The sequence below is a fragment of the Triturus cristatus genome, chromosome 8 (assembly GCF_964204655.1).
Source record: "Triturus cristatus chromosome 8, aTriCri1.1, whole genome shotgun sequence".
Classification (NCBI taxonomy): domain Eukaryota; kingdom Metazoa; phylum Chordata; class Amphibia; order Caudata; family Salamandridae; genus Triturus; species Triturus cristatus.
In genome coordinates, this window is record NC_140591.1 from 762,156,008 (window position 1) to 762,172,233 (window position 16,226).

Here is a 16,226-nt window from a genome sequence, read left to right on the forward strand (position 1 = left end):
ACCTTAGGATTGAAGAGGAATTAATTCCCCAACTTAAAACGCGGCCACAGGGTGTGTTTGCACACATGTCACCTCAGGCCCCGCCCCCTCCCTTTACCACTGTACAAATGTGCCCCGTGGCGCGTTTTATGTTGGGAGATTTAGTCCCCTTGAATACTGAGGGTCCCTAGGGTCCAACTAGCCCACTAGGTACCTCCAGTAAGCGCCACAGAACCATGTCATGAGTGATGTAATATGTGACATCATGAGCAGTGCATTGCGGGCGCGCGAGTTATAGTTAGCAGAACTAAATATAATGGAGGAATTTCTATGGTTTTGTACGAGTGAAATGTCCAGCTAACTATAACGTCCCTGAAACCTATGTTTTTTTCAGTGAATTTCTAAGGTTTTTTAAATGCTAATTCCTAACTATAACGTGTCTGAAACCTATGTTTTTTTCAGTGAATTTCAAAGGTTTTTTAAATGCTAATTTCTAACTATAATGTCCCTGAAACCTATGGTTTTTTCAGTGAATTTCAAAGGTTTTTTAAATGCTAATTTCTAACTATAACATGTGTAAACGCGCCCCCTGTTGTGTTGTAAATTGGGGGATTAAGTCCCTTTGAGTCCTGAGGGTCCCTGCGGGCCAACTAGCTCACCAGGTACCTTCAGTAAGCGCCACAGAGCTGTGTTGCAGAGGTGTTCAGAGGCCACGCCCCTTTTGACACCTCTCTGCAGTGCAGCTCTGTGGTGCTTACTGGAGGTACCTGGTGGGTTAGTTGGCCCCCAGGGACCCTCAGTATTCAAGGGGACTTAATCACCCAATTTACGATGAGCCAGGGGGCGCGTTTGCACACTTGCTTTATCAGGCCCCGCCCCCTCCCTGCACCACTGTGCAAACGCGCCCCCTGGTGCGTTGTAAGTTTGAAGATTAAGTCCCCTTGAATCCTGAAGGTCCCTGACGGCCAACTAGCCCACCAGGTACCTCCAGTAAGCGCCACAGAGCTGCGTTGCAGAGAGGTGGTCCGAGGCCACGCCCCTTTTTACACCTGCCTTACCGTTTAAGTGGCGAGCGATCTATCAGACTTTAACTGTGCTACTGCTTAGCATGTTCTGAATAATGTCTACATTTGCACAAACTGCCTGCAGAAATATCCGTGACAAACCTTTGAAAAATGAGTGAGGCACTTTCATAGGCCTGAATGGAGGGCTCAATTATGTGACATCACTCTAGTGAAATACTTTTCCTCAGTCTAGAGGCACGGAAACAAACTATGCTAAAAGCGAAACCGTGAAACTGGAAACAGACATCTTTGTAAAGGAGGATACAAAACGGGGCACTGCATAAATTCATCATCATGTAGGGGGTCGAGCTGGGGTAGTGCTTTAGGGTAGTGCAGTGGTATTTGTGTAGCGTAGGGGGTCATGCTGGGGGTAGTGTTTTAGGGTAGCGCAGTGGTGTTTGGGTAGTGTAGGGGGTCATGCTGGGGGTAGTATTTTAGGGTAGCGCAGTGGTATTTGGGTAGTGTAGGGGTCATGCTGGGGTTAGGGTTTTAGGGTAGTGCAGTGGTGTTTTTTGTAGTTTAGGGGGTAGTGTTTTAGGGTTTAGTGCAGTGGTGTTTGGATAGTGTAGGGGGTCGTGCTGGGGCAGATTTAAGGTTTAGGGTAGTGCAATGGTGTTTGTGTAGTAAAGGGGGTCGTGCTGGGGGTAGGGTTTAGGGTAGTGCAGTGGTGTTTGTGTAGTAAAGGGGGTCGTACTGGGGGTAGAGTTTTAAAGATAAGGGTAGTGCAGTGGTGTTTGTGTAGGGGGTAGTATTTTAGGATTTAGGGTAGTGCAGTGGTGTTATTTGTAGTGTAGGGGTAGTGTTTTAGGGTTTAGTGTAGTGCAGTGGTGTTTGGGTAGTGTAGGGGGTCGTGCTGGGGCAGATTTAAGGTTTAGGGTAGTGCAATGATGTTTGTGTAGTATAGGGGGTCGTGCTGGGGGTAGGGTTTAGGGTAGTGCAGTGGTGTTTGTGTAGTAAAGGGGGTCGTACTGGGGGTAGAGTTTTAAAGATAAGGGTAGTGCAGTGGTGTTTGTGTAGGGGGTAGTATTTTAGGATTTAGGGTAGTGCAGTGGTGTTTATGTAGTGTAGGCGGTCGTGCTGGGGGTAGTGTTTTAGGGTTTAGGGTAGTGCAGTGGCGTTTGGGTAGTGTAGGGGTCGTGCTGGGGGTAGTGTTTTAGGGTAGTGCAGTGGTGTTTGTGTAGTGTAGGGGGTCGTGCTGGGGTAGAGTTTTAGAGTTTAGTGTAGTGGTGTTTGGGTAGTGTAGAGGGTCGTGCTGGGGTAGGTTTAGGGTAGTGCAGTGGTGTTTGGGTAGTATGGTCGTAGTGGGGGTAGATTTAGGGTTTAGGGTAGTGCAGTGGTGTTTGTGTAGTGTGTGTGGGTTCATGCTAGGGTGGTGTTTTTTGGGTTTAGGGTAGTGCAGTGGTGTTTGGGTAGTGTACGGGGTCGTGCTGGGGTTAGTGTTTTAGGGTAGCGCAGTGGTGTTTGGGTAGTGTAGGGGGTCGTGCCGGGGGTAGTGTTTTAGGGTAGCGCAGTGGTGTTTGGGTAGTGTAAGGGGTCGTGCTGGGGGTAGATTTAAGGTTTAGGGTAGTGCAATGGTGTTTGTGTAGTGTAAGGGGTCGTGCTGGGGGTAGATTTAAGGTTTAGGGTAGTGCAATTGTGTTTGTGTAGTGTAGGAGGTCATGCTGGGGTAGTGTTTAGGGTAGCGCAGTGGTGTTTGGGTAGCGTAAGGGGTCGTGCTGGGGTAGATTTAAGGCTTAGGGTAGTGCAATGGTGTTTGTGTAGTGTAGGGGGTCGTGCTGGGGTAGTGTTTAGGGTAGCGCAGTGGTGTTTGGGTAGTGAAGGGGGTCATGCTGGGGGTAGTGTTTTAGGGTTTAGGGTAGCGCAGTGCTGTTTGGGTAGTGTAGGGGGTCGTGTTGGGGGTAGTGTTTTAGGGTAGAACAGTGGTGTTTGGGTAGTGTAGGGGGTCATGCTGGGGGTAGTGTTTTAGGGTTTAGGGTAGCGCAGTGGTGTTTGGGTAGTGCAGGGGGTCGTGCTGGGAGTAGTGTTTTAGGATTCAGCGTAGCGCAGTGGTGTTTGGGTAGTGTATCGGGTCGTGCTGGGGGTAGTGTTTTAGGGTTTAGGGTAGCGCAGTGGTTTTTGGGTAGTGTAGGAGTTCGTGCTGGGGGTAGTGTTTTAGGGTTTAGGGAAGCGCAGTGGTGTTTGTGTAGTGTAGGGGGTCGTGCCTGGTGTAGTGTTTTAGGGTTTAAGGCAGCACAGTGGTGTTTGGGTAGTGTAGGGGGACGTGCCGGGGGTAGTGTTTTAGGGTTTAGGGAAGCACAGTGGTGTTTTGGTAGTGTAGGGGGTCGTGCTGGGGTTAGTGTTTTAGGGTAGCGCAGTGGTGCTTGGGTAGTGTAGGGGGTCGTGCCGGGGGGTAGTGTTTTAGGCTAGCGCAGTGGTGTTTGGGTAGTGTAGGGGTAGTGCTGGGGGTAGTGTTTTAGAGTTTAGGGTAGTGCAGTGGTGTTTGTGTAGTGTCGGGGTCGTGCTGGGTGTAGTGTTTTAGGGTTTACGGTAGTGCAGTGCTTTTTGTGTAGTGTAGGGGGTAGTGTTTTAGGGTTCAGTGCAGTGGCGTTTGTGTAGTGTAAGGGGTCATGCTGGGGGTTGTGTATTAGGGTAGTTCAGTGGTGTTTGTGTAGTGTAGGATGTAGTGTTTTAGGGTTTAGTGTAGCGCAGTGGTGTTTGGGTAGTGTAGGGGGGTGTGCTGGGGGTAGTGTTTTAGGGTTTAGGGTAGTGCAGTGGTGTTTGTGTAGTGTAGGGGACGTGGTGAGTTAGTGTTTTAGGGTTTAGGGTAGTGCAGTGGTATTTGTGTAGTGTAGGGGGTTGTGCTGGGGTAGATTTAGGGTAGTGCAGAGGTGTTTGTGTGGTATAGGGGGTCATGCTGGGGTAGTGTTTTAGGGTTTAGGGTAGTGCAGTGGTGTTTGGGTAGTGTAGGGGGTCGTGCTGGGGTAGTGTTTTAGGGTTTAGGGTAGTGCAGTGGTGTTTGTGTAGTGTAGGGGGTAGTGTTTTAGGGTTTAGTGTAGCGCAGTGGTGTTTGGGTAGTGTAGGGGGTCGTGCTGGGGTAGTGTTTTAGGGTAATGCAGCGGTGTTTGGGTAGTTTAGGGGGTCGTGCTGGGGGTAGATTTAGGGTAGTGCAGTAGTGTTTGTGTAGTGTTTGCGGGTTCCTGCAGTGGTGTTTGTGTAGTGTTTGTGGGTTCGTGCTGGGTAGTGTTTTAGGGTAGTACAGTGGTGTTTCTGTAGTGTAAGGGGTCATGCTGGGGGTTGTGTATTAGGGTAGTTCAGTGGTGTTTGTGTAGTGTAGGATGTAGTGTTTTAGGGTTTAGTGTAGCGCAGTGGTGTTTGGGTAGTGTAGGGGGTCGTGCTGGGGTAGTGTTTTAGGGTTTAGGGTAATGCAGCGGTGTTTGGGTAGTGTAGGGGGTCGTGCTGGGGGCAGATTTAGGGTTTAGGGTAGTGCAGTGGTGTTTGGGTAGTATAGGCGGTCGTGCTGGTGGGAGATTTAGGGTTTAGGGTTGTGCAGTGGTGTTTGTGTAGTGTAGGGGGTAGTGCTTTAGGGTTTAGTGTAGCACAGTGGTGTTTGGGTAGTGTAGGGGGTCGTGCTGGGGGTAGATTTAGGGTTTAGGGTAGCGCAGTGCTGTTTGGGTAGTGTAGGGGGTCGTGCTGGGGGTAGTGGTTTAGGGTAGAACAGTGGTGTTTGGGTAGTGTAGGGGGTCGTGCTGGGGGCAGTGTTTTAGGGTTTAGGGTAGCGCAGTGGTGTTTGGGTAGTGTAGGGGGTCGTGCTGGGGGTAGTGATTTAGGGGTTTAGTGTAGCGCAGTGGTGTTTGGGTAGTGTAGCGGGTCATGCTGGGGGTAGTGTTTTAGGGTTAGGTTAGCGCAGTGGTTTTTGGGTAGTGTAGGGGTTTGGGCTGGGGATAGTGGTTTAGGGTTTAGGGAAGCCCAGTGGTGTTTGTGTAGTATAGGGGGTCGTGCCTGGTGTAGTGTTTTATGGTTTAGGGTAGCGCAGTGGTGTTTGGGTGGTGTAGGGGGTCGTGCCGGGGGTAGTGTTTTAGAGTTTAGGGAAGCACAGTGGTGTTTGGGTAGTGTATGGGGTCGTGCCGGGGGTAGTGTTTTAGGGCAGCGCAGTGGTGTTTGGGTAGTGTAGGGGGTCATGCTGGGGGTAGTGTTTTAGGGTTTAGGGTAGTGGTGTTTGTGTAGTGTAGGGGGTCGTGCTGGGTGTAGTGTTTTAGGGTTCAGGGTAGTGCAATGCTGTTTATGTAGTGTAGGGGTAATGTTTTAGGGTTTAGGGCAGTGCAGTGGTGTTTATGTAGTGTAGGGGATTGTGCTGGGGGTAGTGTTTTAGCGTTTAGTGTAGTGCAGTGGTGTTCGGGTAGTGTAGGGGGTCGTGCTGGGGGTAGTGTTTTAGGGTTTAGGGTAGTGCAGTGGTGTTTGTGTAGTGTAGGGGACATGCTGGGGGTAGATTTAGAGTTTAGGGAAGTGCAGTGGTGTTTGTTTAGTGTAGGGGTCGTGCTGGGGTAGTGTTTTAGGGTAGTGCAGTGGTGTTTGGGTAGTGTAGGGGGTCGTGCTGAGGTAGATTTAAGGTTTAGGGTAGTGCAATGGTGTTTGGGTAGTGTAGGGGGTTGTGCTGGGGTAGTGGTTTAGGGTAGCACAGTAGAGTTTGGGTAGTGTAGGGGGTCATGCTGGGGGAAGTGTTTTAGGGTTTAGAGTAGCGCAGTGGTGCTTGGGTAGTGTAGGGGGTCGTGCCGGGGGGTAGTGTTTTAGGCTAGCGCAGTGGTGTTTGGGTAGTGTAGGGGCAGTGCTGGGGGTAGTATTTTAGAGTTTTGGGTAGTGCAGTGGTGTTTGTGTAGTGTCGGGGGTCGTGCTGGGTGTAGTGTTTTAGGGTTTACGGTAGTGCAGTGCTTTTTGTGTAGTGTAGGGGGTAGTGTTTTAGGGTTTAGGGCAGTGCAGTGGTGTTTATCTAGTATAGGAGTCATGCTGTGGGTAGTGTTTTAGGGTTTAGGGTAGTGCAGTGGTGTTTGGGTAGTGTAGGGGGGCGTGTTGGGGGTAGTGTTTTAGGGTTTAGGGTAGTGCTGTGGTGTTTGGGTAGTGTAGGGGGTCGTGCTGGGGTAGAGTTTTAGGGTTTAGGGTAGCGCAGTGGTGTTTGGGTAGTGTAGGGGGTCGTGCCAGGGGTAGTGTTTTAGAGTTTAGGGAAGCACAGTGGTGTTTGGGTAGTGTAGGGGGTCGTGCTGGGGGTAATTTTAGAGTTTAGGGTAGTGCAGTGGTGTTTGTGTGGTATAGGGGGTCGTGCTGGGGTAGTGTTTTAGGGTTGAGGGTAGTGCAGTGGTGTTTGGGTAGGGTAGGGGGTCGTGCTGGGGTAGTGTTTTAGGGTTTAGGGTAGTGCAGTGGTGTTTGGGTAGTGTAGGGGGTCGTGCTGGGGGTAGATTTAGGGTAGTGCAGTAGTGTTTGTGTAGTGTTTGCGGGTTCCTGCAGTGGTGTTTGTGTAGTGTTCGTGGGTTCGTGCTGGGGTAGTGTTTTAGGGTTTAGGGTAGTACAGTGGTGTTTGTGTAGTGTAAGGGGTCATGCTGGGGGTTGTGTATTAGGGTAGTTCAGTGGTGTTTGTGTAGTGTAGGAGGTAGTGTTTTAGGGTTTAGTGTAGCGCAGTGGTGTTTGGGTAGTGTAGGGGGTCGTGCTGGGGTAGTGTTTTAGGGTAATGCAGCGGTGTTTGGGTAGTGTAGGGGGTCGTGCTGGGGGCAGATTTAGGGTTTAGGGTTATGCAGTGGTGTTTGTGGGTTCGTGCTGGGGGTAGTGTTTTAGGGTTTAGGGTAGTACAGTGGTGTTTGTGTAGTGTAGGGGGTCATGCTGGGGGTAGTGTATTAGGGTTTAGGGTAGTTCAGTGGTGTTTGTGTAGAGTAGGGGGTCGTGCTGGGGTAGTGTTTTAGGGTTAAGGGTAGTGCAATGGTGTTTGTGTAGTGTAGGGGGTAGTGCTTTAGGGTTTAGTGTAGCGCAGTGGTGTTTGGGTAGTGTAGGGGGTCATGCTGGGGGTAGATTTAGGGTTTAGGGTAGTGCAGTGGTGTTTGGGTAGTGTAGGGGGTCGTGCTGGAGTAGTGTTTTAGGGTAGTGCAGAGGTGTTTGGGTAGTGTAGGGGTCGAGCTGGGGTAGTGTTTTAGTGTTTAGGGTAGTGCAGTGGTGTTTGGGTAGTGTAGGGGTCATGATGGGGGTAGTGTTTTAGGGTTTAGGGTAGTGCAGTGGTGTTTGGGTAGTGTAGGGGGTAGTGCTCACCAGGGAGTTAACTGGAAGTCTACTGCTTGTATTGAAAGTGATTGTTCAGTCTACAGGTCAGAATTTTCTAATTAAATAAAGAAAAGGATTTGAGATCTCTTAAAACATGCCCTAATTTTTCTTTCTACAGCACTAACCATAATTTCTAGGACAAAATGAACCCCCTTTTTAAATTAAATGTTTTAAGTGTTACCAGTTTATTCCAATCAAGATGGCTTCAGGTGTGCCATACTTTTGTCATATGTAAGGCAGTAAGCGCTCTAGTTGTTCTTAAGAACACTCTGGGACATTCTGTCATTGGGCTATACTTGAGCTACATCTGGGTGATATGTGTGCTACATTTGGGCTCTTTTGTCTCTGGTGGCCATCTTGGGAGACTTATTTGTATGATGTTTCCTAATTTCCTCATTTACTGCAGTCTCCTCAGTAGGAAATACTTTCAGTTGTTTACTTTGGTTCCATCAAGAAGGCATTCAGATGTGTCACACATTTACCATAAATTCTGAATGTTAGCACTCTAGTTGCTCATTAGATCACTGTAGTAAAGCTACTGCTCACCAGGGAAGGCTGCTGCTGGTATTCAAAGTGCATGTTTCAGTCTGCATGTCAGAATTTTTTTAATGAAATAAAAGAGGATTTGAGAAGTCAAAATGTGCCCTAATGTTTCTTTCTGCAGCACTAATCATACTTTCTATGGCAAAATGAACCCCCTCATTTTGCCCCTTTGCAAATTAAATGTTTTAAGTGTTACCACTTTATTCCAATCAAGTTGGCTTCAGGTGTGCCATACTGTGTCATAAGTAAGACTGTTGGCGCTCTAGTTGTGCTTTAGAACACTCTGGGAAGCTGCAGTAGAACACAAAGGAAACAACTGACAGTCTCTGCCCTTGTTGGATGTACATGTTTTACTGAGAATGTCAGACTTCATTCTCACATGACTGAGAAAGTTAATGTGAATTTACAGAAAATACGGTCTCAGTTTAGCTTATAGATCACCTTCCAAACCTCTGTTGGAAAGGCATGAGAAAATAGTTTTCTCTCAAACATAATTCATGATATCCCAGCAGAAGGCTTTTTCACATGGTAAAATCACCTTAGAACACACCACAATTCCTAAAATGAGTATGGTACCATCAACAAATTTATAATGTAACTAAAGTCTTAAAACCTTCTATTAACTGCAATGCTTTTTAATGAGGTGCTATCATGTATATTGGTCCCAAGATGGCTGCCAACACTTCTTGGATGAAGTACTGACAGCCAATCCGATCTCACGATGAGATATGTGGTTAGGCTCCGCCCAGATATATATGTGATTTTCCTTTTGATTTTCTCAGCAACTACTGAACGGATTTACAGCATTTAAACAAAAGGCAAGAGTGTGAACCAAGGGCTATCTCTTTTCCAAATTTGGTTTAATTCCGTTCAGCAGCTCGGGCTGTAGCTGCAATTAAAGGTTCCTAAGGAAAATTGCAAGGGGAAAACACGTTTTGGGACCCCCCTTTTTTCTCGGTCCCCGCTTGACGAATCACCCCAAGACTTTCAGGATAGGAGCGGACCGGAGCGCCCCACCAGTTTTGAAAATTTCGTGAAGATTCGTCAACGGGTGCCAAAGTTATTCCAAATAGAATGTAGCGGATTTCCTATGGATAATAGGTCCTAACTATAACTACCTACTGGCGACTGCCGGTAGGATAGATATAGATATATATAAAAAACCATAGGTTTCACACATGTTATAGTTAGCTGGACATTTCACTCGTAAAAAACCAATGAAATTCCCCCGTTATAGTTAGTGCAGGCAACTATAACTCACGCGACCGCAATCCTCTGCTGATGACGTCAGATATTACATCATTGTATTTAGACACTTATTTACCCATGTCTTCTTCCATTAATCTTTAGCTATACATATATTACAAATATTTATTTTTCAGAAAGACACATATGTCATCAGTGATGTAATATCTGACGTCATCAGCAGAGGATTGCGGTCGCGTGAGTTATAGTTGCCTGCACTAACTATAACGGGGGAATTTCATTGTTTTTTTACGAGTGAAATGTCCAGCTAACTATAACATGTGTGAAACCTATGGTTTTTTAAGTGAATTTGCAAGGTTTTTTAAATGCTAATTCGTAACTATAACGTGTGTGAAACCTATGGTTTTTTCAGTGAATTTCAAAGGTTTTTTAAATGCTAATTTATGTATGTATTTTTTATTTTTTTATGGGATTTTTAGCGTGCGCGCACAGTGCGCGAACCTCCCTTAATTTTCCGTAAAATTTTTTTTTTTTAATTTTGACGTGTGTTTTTTCAGCGTATCGCCAGTAGATAGTTATAGTTAGGACCTATTTTCCATAGGAAATCCGCAACATTCTATTCCCAATAAGTCTGGCGGCGATTGACGAATCTTCGCGAAATTTTCCAAACTTTTGGCCAGCTCCGCTTCGCTCCTACCCTGAAAGTTTCGTGGTGATTCGTAAAGCGGGGGCCGAGAAAATAGGGGGGTCCCAAAACACGTTTTCCCCATGCAATTTCCCATAGGATCTGCTGTTGTCGCAGCTACAGGCTAACTGCTGACGGAATTACACCAAATTTGGCAAAGAGGTAGTCCTCAGTTCAGACTCGTGCCTTTTGCATAAATGGTGTGAATCTGTTCAGTAGTTTCTGGGGCCCCCTTTTTAAAAAAAAAAAGGCGAAATGCGCGCAGGGTGTGCGCATCCTATCGCGTTGGGTGCATGGTTCCCAACGCGTTGGGTGCGCGGATCCAAGGAAAAAAAAATTGACATTTTTGGGAGCTAAACATCAAGCCTAAGTGTTTTGTTCTTGAGTGGCTCTAAAAAGAGCCGTTGTGTTCATTGAGAGTTTTTGGTACTTATAAGTAAGTACCTATACAGAGTCTAAAGTTGTTGAGGAAGACTCAGTTTCCTTCATCAGTAAAGTGTACTCCATCTCTCCTATACATCTCTTGCATATGAAAGCGCAGATTGTTATTGAAAATGGACCCCATTCTATAGTCTCGGAGAAAAGCAGAAACAGATTTATTCACATGTTTCCTAGCTTTCTCAATCTGTGGACAAAAATGATTGGACCAGTTCCATTTCTGCCTTTGGCATATGTTAGAATACACAAAGGCAGTTTTGGGGAAAAGTGAAATCAGTTCTGCAAAGGTGTCCTTCATAAGCATTTCCAGACCTACCCCAGTCAAAGTGCCTAGGCCATTGCCACCACAGTGCACTATTATGTGTGTTGGATATGCATGAAGGATTTCACCAATGGCATCAATTGGTTCCACTTTAACCCTCTCTGTCCAATCCATTTAATGTCTACATTTGGCAAACCTAGGGCTTTGTGAATGCCTTTGTTTTCTGCATACCTTTGGCTCCAGAAAATATAGCTGTGTCCCACAATCCACACTCTAAGCATCTTGAAAGGAGGTCTGGATGCACTCAGATGGTCTCTGTAAATGAAATGGCAGTTTGGAAAGTAAGATTTTTCTAAAATGGTGGCTAAGATGCAGTTTTGAAAAAAGACAAGAAATCATTGGTTGTTTGACAACCTTCTACACTGAAAGGTAGGGTGCATATTTCTGTTTTTTAAACGCATGATTGTTATTGGTTAACAAAAAGTGCGTGAAAGGAACATTATATATGATAAGCTGATATGTTGAAAAGTCAAGCATACTTGCTGTTTTGATTAGCAACATTGTGTGCTGAACTTGTGACCTGTGTGCTCAGTACAGTGTTCCATGACCTGTTTCTATGGTAACAGGCAGAAGGCTGATTGGGGGAAGGGTTCAAATGTATGTCATTTGGAAAGGGTTGAAATGTTTAACCAATAGAAATGTGTGTTTGGTTTTGAATTTATGTGGGAAGGAATGTGATTTGATATTTACATGTATATGTGGGGAAAATGAGAGGGAAACTTTGCCATTCTTTGGTTTTGCTGACAGGTGCACAGTGCAGAGATTCTGTATAAGAAAATCTGGTGTGTGACTGATATACTTCTTAATCTACAAAACTACTTGAAAGGTGAGTTATTTAATTGAGAGGAGGTCTTTTGTGATAAGCATTTGTGTTTTTCATGTGTTTGCAGAGAGAGAATTGTGCTGTTTTTATATTTTGGTAAATTAGAAATCAGTGATTGTTTATGAATTTGTGAAATGAGTTATGTTTCTACAATAAAATGTAGTGCTCCTTCTAGATGAAGAAATGTGTTTTGGTATAGTGCAAGGGATAGTGTTGTTTGTCTAGAAACACACAGTGAGTCTCTGTGCGAGAAGCATTTGGTAACATCATGTATTTGCTGACAGATAACTGTTTTAAAATCTGTCATGTTGTCAACAAATTAGATGAGAATAAAATGCCTGCTAGAGCTGTTCATAATAATCTAGAGTTGGTTGCTATTCCACCAGAGCTGATAGTTTAAATACGTATGAGTCTATTCTCATACAATGTGTTCACCCGTTTCAGGCTATTGTTCGTATGGAGCCCAAAACAGGTAAATTACCTCCATCAGAGTTGCAAAGAGGATTGAAAGGAAGAGTTGTGTATTTACCGTTAGATTTAAGGAAAAATATTGAAACTATTGGTGTAGACCATGCAGAAAATGAGCCACTAGTCATTCTAGTTAATGGTGTTCCTACTAAGAATAAGAAAATTTGGCAAGAGTTAGTGGATGTTACAATTACGCATTTTGCACTTTTCTATCTATTAAAAAATAATGAGTACTATAGAAATGTGTTTGTTGGAGAAGAAGAAATAGATTTAGCAGAAGATACTGAAACAATAAGTGGACAAATAGAAAAAGTGAACATGTCCAGATGTGAAGAGATCTATGAACATTACAGTGTACATCCACTTCATTCCAAAGAGGTGATGGGGAATACAATTGATTGGTTTCAAATGAAAAAAGCAACAGGAAGTCCCATGAGTGTATGGGAAGAGAGCTTGGAAGCTCGTTGTTTCCCGCAGTTTTTTCCAACAGGAAAAGGTGGACGATATGATGAACGTCCTGTGCAGATTCCTGCATCTGAATATCGGACAATAAGATTATATGCAGAAGATCAAAGATTTCGACAATGTATCCCTTATATGTTTCATCTTCAAATTCCCCCGTTATAGTTAGTTCAGCTAACTATAACTCTCGCCCCCGCAATGCACTGCTGATGACGTCACATATTACATCACTCATGACATGGTCAGTGACATCACTGATGACATCACTGATGACATCATCCAGTGAGAGTGTTTTTCTGTAAATTTTAAATATGTTGAATATATATATATATAGGGAAAAACCTATGGAAGAATGAGTGGGTGTATAAGTGTGTATAAGTGTGTGAATGGATGATTTAGTAGGTGCGTGACTGACTCTATAAGTGAGTCATTAAACGTATCTTACTGCAGACTAGTGACTAAACTGTGTGAATGTCTGTATCTGTCTGTCTGTTGGTGTATAAGCGGCTGCATGGTTTTGTGAATAGCTATATGAGTGTCTCTATGGGTTATTGATCGGTTGTCTGAGTGTTTGTGTGGGTGGGGTGTGTGTGAATCTGTGCATACATGTGTGACTGGGTGATTCTATGGGTGCATGGTTTTAAGAGTGCATCTGTGATGGACTGTATGGTTGGGTGAGTGTATGTATGGGTGTGTTAGTGATTGAATGTATGTCAGTGGTACATGTGTGAGTAACTACATATGTGAAAGGCAGTATATATGTGTGTAAGAGTATATAAGTGGGTATATGTGAGAGTGTGTGATTGTGAGAGTGGCTGTATGGATGAGTGTGTGCTTGTATCAGTGATTGTATAAGAGCGTAAGAATGTGGTACTATTTTTATGAGTAAGTGAACTTGTGTGTGTATAACTGCGTAGGTGAGTAAATGGGAGTGTGATTAATTATTTGCATGACTGACTAGGTGTGAGAGTACCTCTATGGATGATTGATGGTGTGTGAGTGTCTATGTAGGTGTATAAATGCATATGATAGTCCTGTACTGAGTGACTGTACAGATGAGTGAGTGGATGTGTGTGTAGATCTAAGAGTCAATGAGTGGGTATGTAGTTATTGGTATTGGAGTATCTATGGTTTTGAGAATGGAAGTCTGAAATTTTGATTGAGTATAGGGTGTGAGAAGATGCACTAATTTATCACATGGATGACGTAATCAGTGATGTCATCAGTGATGTAATTTCAGATGTCATCAGTGATGTCATTGACCAGGTCATGAGTGATGCAATATGTGACGTCATCAGCAGTGCATTGCGGGGGCGTGAGTTATAGTTAGCTGAACTAACTAGAACGGGGGAATTTCTAGGGTTTGTACTAGAGAAATGTCCAGCTAACTATAATGCCCCTGAAACCTATGGTTTTTTTCAGTGAATTTCTAAGGATTTTTAAATGCAAATTCCTAACTATAACGCCCCTGAAACCTTTGGTTTTTTCAGTGAATATATATATATATATCTCCACAAACACAGTTGCCTGGAATGAGGAAACCCAACACAGGTGAGTAGTAAGTAACCACTTTTTTTTAAATGGAAAAACGGCTTGGGAACACAGCAGAAGTGCCTCGCAGAAAGTAGGTCCTGTGGTCTTACCAGACGCGTTTCATGCTATTAAAGCATTTCCTCAGCGGCTCGCAGGTAAACAAGAGTCTTTGGTCACGGCAGTTAAATAGGCACCATAACGTAACTTAGTCCCCGTCCTGATGGGCGTGGCCACAGCCGTGGCCTGCTGGATCCTGTAGTGCCAAATGTTGTTACTCAAGTGAGCCGCTGTGACCAGGTGTGGTTTCTGTTGCGGTGATTGGGTGCCGTGACCAAAGACTCTTGTTTACCTGCGAGCCCCTGAGGAAATGCTTTAATAGCATGAAACATGTCAGGCAAGTACACAGGACTTACTTTCTGCGAGGCACTTCTGCTGTGTTCCCAAGCCATTTTTCCATTAAAAAAGTGGTCACGAGATTTGCCATATTTAACCACTCCTCAATGGCTGTATGCATGAATGGGGGCACCTTGTGGTTTCTTAATTATAAATATATATGATTATTTTAAAATTCTTACACTATCTGTTCTGGCTTTCTCATGTTCTGGTACTGCACATCTTTCCTTCCTGGTGATTGACACGTAGGTTGCTCTAGACATTGGCACTTAATCTTCTTTGTTTCTTTCATTATGAAAAGTTCAAGAGTAAGGTCACCAGGGATCCAACCTCCCTATATATTTGTAAATCTATAACTATCTTCTAGTAAGACGATAACATAATATAATGATTGTAGGCAGCCATAATTAGCCTGTATTTTTTCCTTTGTGTTCTATGTAGTGAATGTAGTGACGGTTTCCTGACGAAGGCATCTCAGCCGAAACATGCGTAATGTGCCAACATACCGCCAGCCTCATCGCTCATCTCAGCCACTCACCTTGTGGACCCTTTTGTCATTATGTTATGGTCGAATGAATGACTTCAATGTGTATTTAAATTCATAAGGGATAATTAAAAGGTAAAGGATGTAAATAAGTGCATAATCTAAAGTGTACTATTCTATATACATACTGCAATATAGGACACTGTATAAAATTATATTGATGGTTTTATGCTGTAAACTATTGATTATGGTCTGATTTGCAATAATTTAAATAATAAAACAGATTTTTTCGTGATTAACAACAAAATAGTTACGCATAATACCTTGATGCTCTGTTAATGTATGGTGTCATTCTGGTTTACCTACACATGTTACAATTCACACTTTCCCAGGCTCTTTCAAATTTTTTTAGGAGGGCAAGTGAGACACTATAGCTAGTCTGTCCCAGGGCTCCCGGGAACTCAGGTGGCAGGATGACTCAGTCCCTGCCTGCTAAGTTTTCATGACCCCAAGCATAGTTCTGTGACTTCGCAGAATCCCAGCAACAGAGTGTCCAGTGACCGTTACCTGTTTTAGATGCCTGTTGTCCTTAGCTCGGAAATAACTAAGCCCCACAAAGCTAGCTGTATCTTCTAATCGAGATGTCTATCTCAACAAAATAGTATGAGGCACAGAGATCTAGGGATTCAGTTCCACATTTTTACAACCAAATGTACTCCTGTCTCACCACTCACCCATTCCCCAATGAATATTGTTGGCCCAACTAAACTGACACATTAGATTAATCAAAGTAGACATTGGTTGTGATAGGTGAACTTAAGGCAGAAAGCTAGCTATTAAATTATGAAAATATACAGTGGTACACTCAGCTTGTGAGGCTGGGCGGACCCCAGCCCCAGGTTTCTATAATATATCTTTGTGAAACAAGAAGAAAAGGCCATTAAACTAGCAAAGTCCATGGAGGAACAGTTTTGTAGTGAAATGCTTGCTTTAAAAAATATATTTGTTTGATGCAGCAGGGATATGTGTAGCAACCACAAACAAGATTACAATTTTTCATTGTTTTTATGCAGCAGCAAATAAATCTCAGGCAGTTTACCTTCAACCCCGGTTTCTAATTGCTAATTAGCAAGGACAGACCAACCAGAAGAGAAACCAATTCACTATGCCCCTTGTTAACCTGAATTACTTTATGTTAAGAAGTTTCATCCATCCAGCATTATGTAGATAGAGGCAATTACTATTAATGACTCACGCCTCCAAAACATACCTTCTAATAAGAGCAAAGCACTTGAACACCAGCAAATTAATTAAAGAAATGAATGGCGTTCACGACAGAAATTCAGTGGGATCAAAGGTTGCAAAGCAATATTGTGTTTCCGCTTGTCTGGCGAACATAGTAATTGAGAACGTGGTTCTAAATACAGGCAAGCAAATGTACTTTCACAAGGAGTCAAAACACCTTTACGGTGATCATATCTGCATCGATTGCTACTTGCAACAGGGAACGAACCCTGCAACTGAAATCAAACGTTTGCCGAGACGAAAGA

General features: G+C 44.2%; 1 protein-coding gene across 1 annotated transcript in view; it reads right to left on the bottom strand.

The window, feature by feature from the left end:
• Window positions 1-16,226, bottom strand: part of MOSPD2 (motile sperm domain containing 2) — a 544,536-nt gene that overhangs the window by 59,811 nt on the left and 468,499 nt on the right. The window lies entirely within an intron of this gene.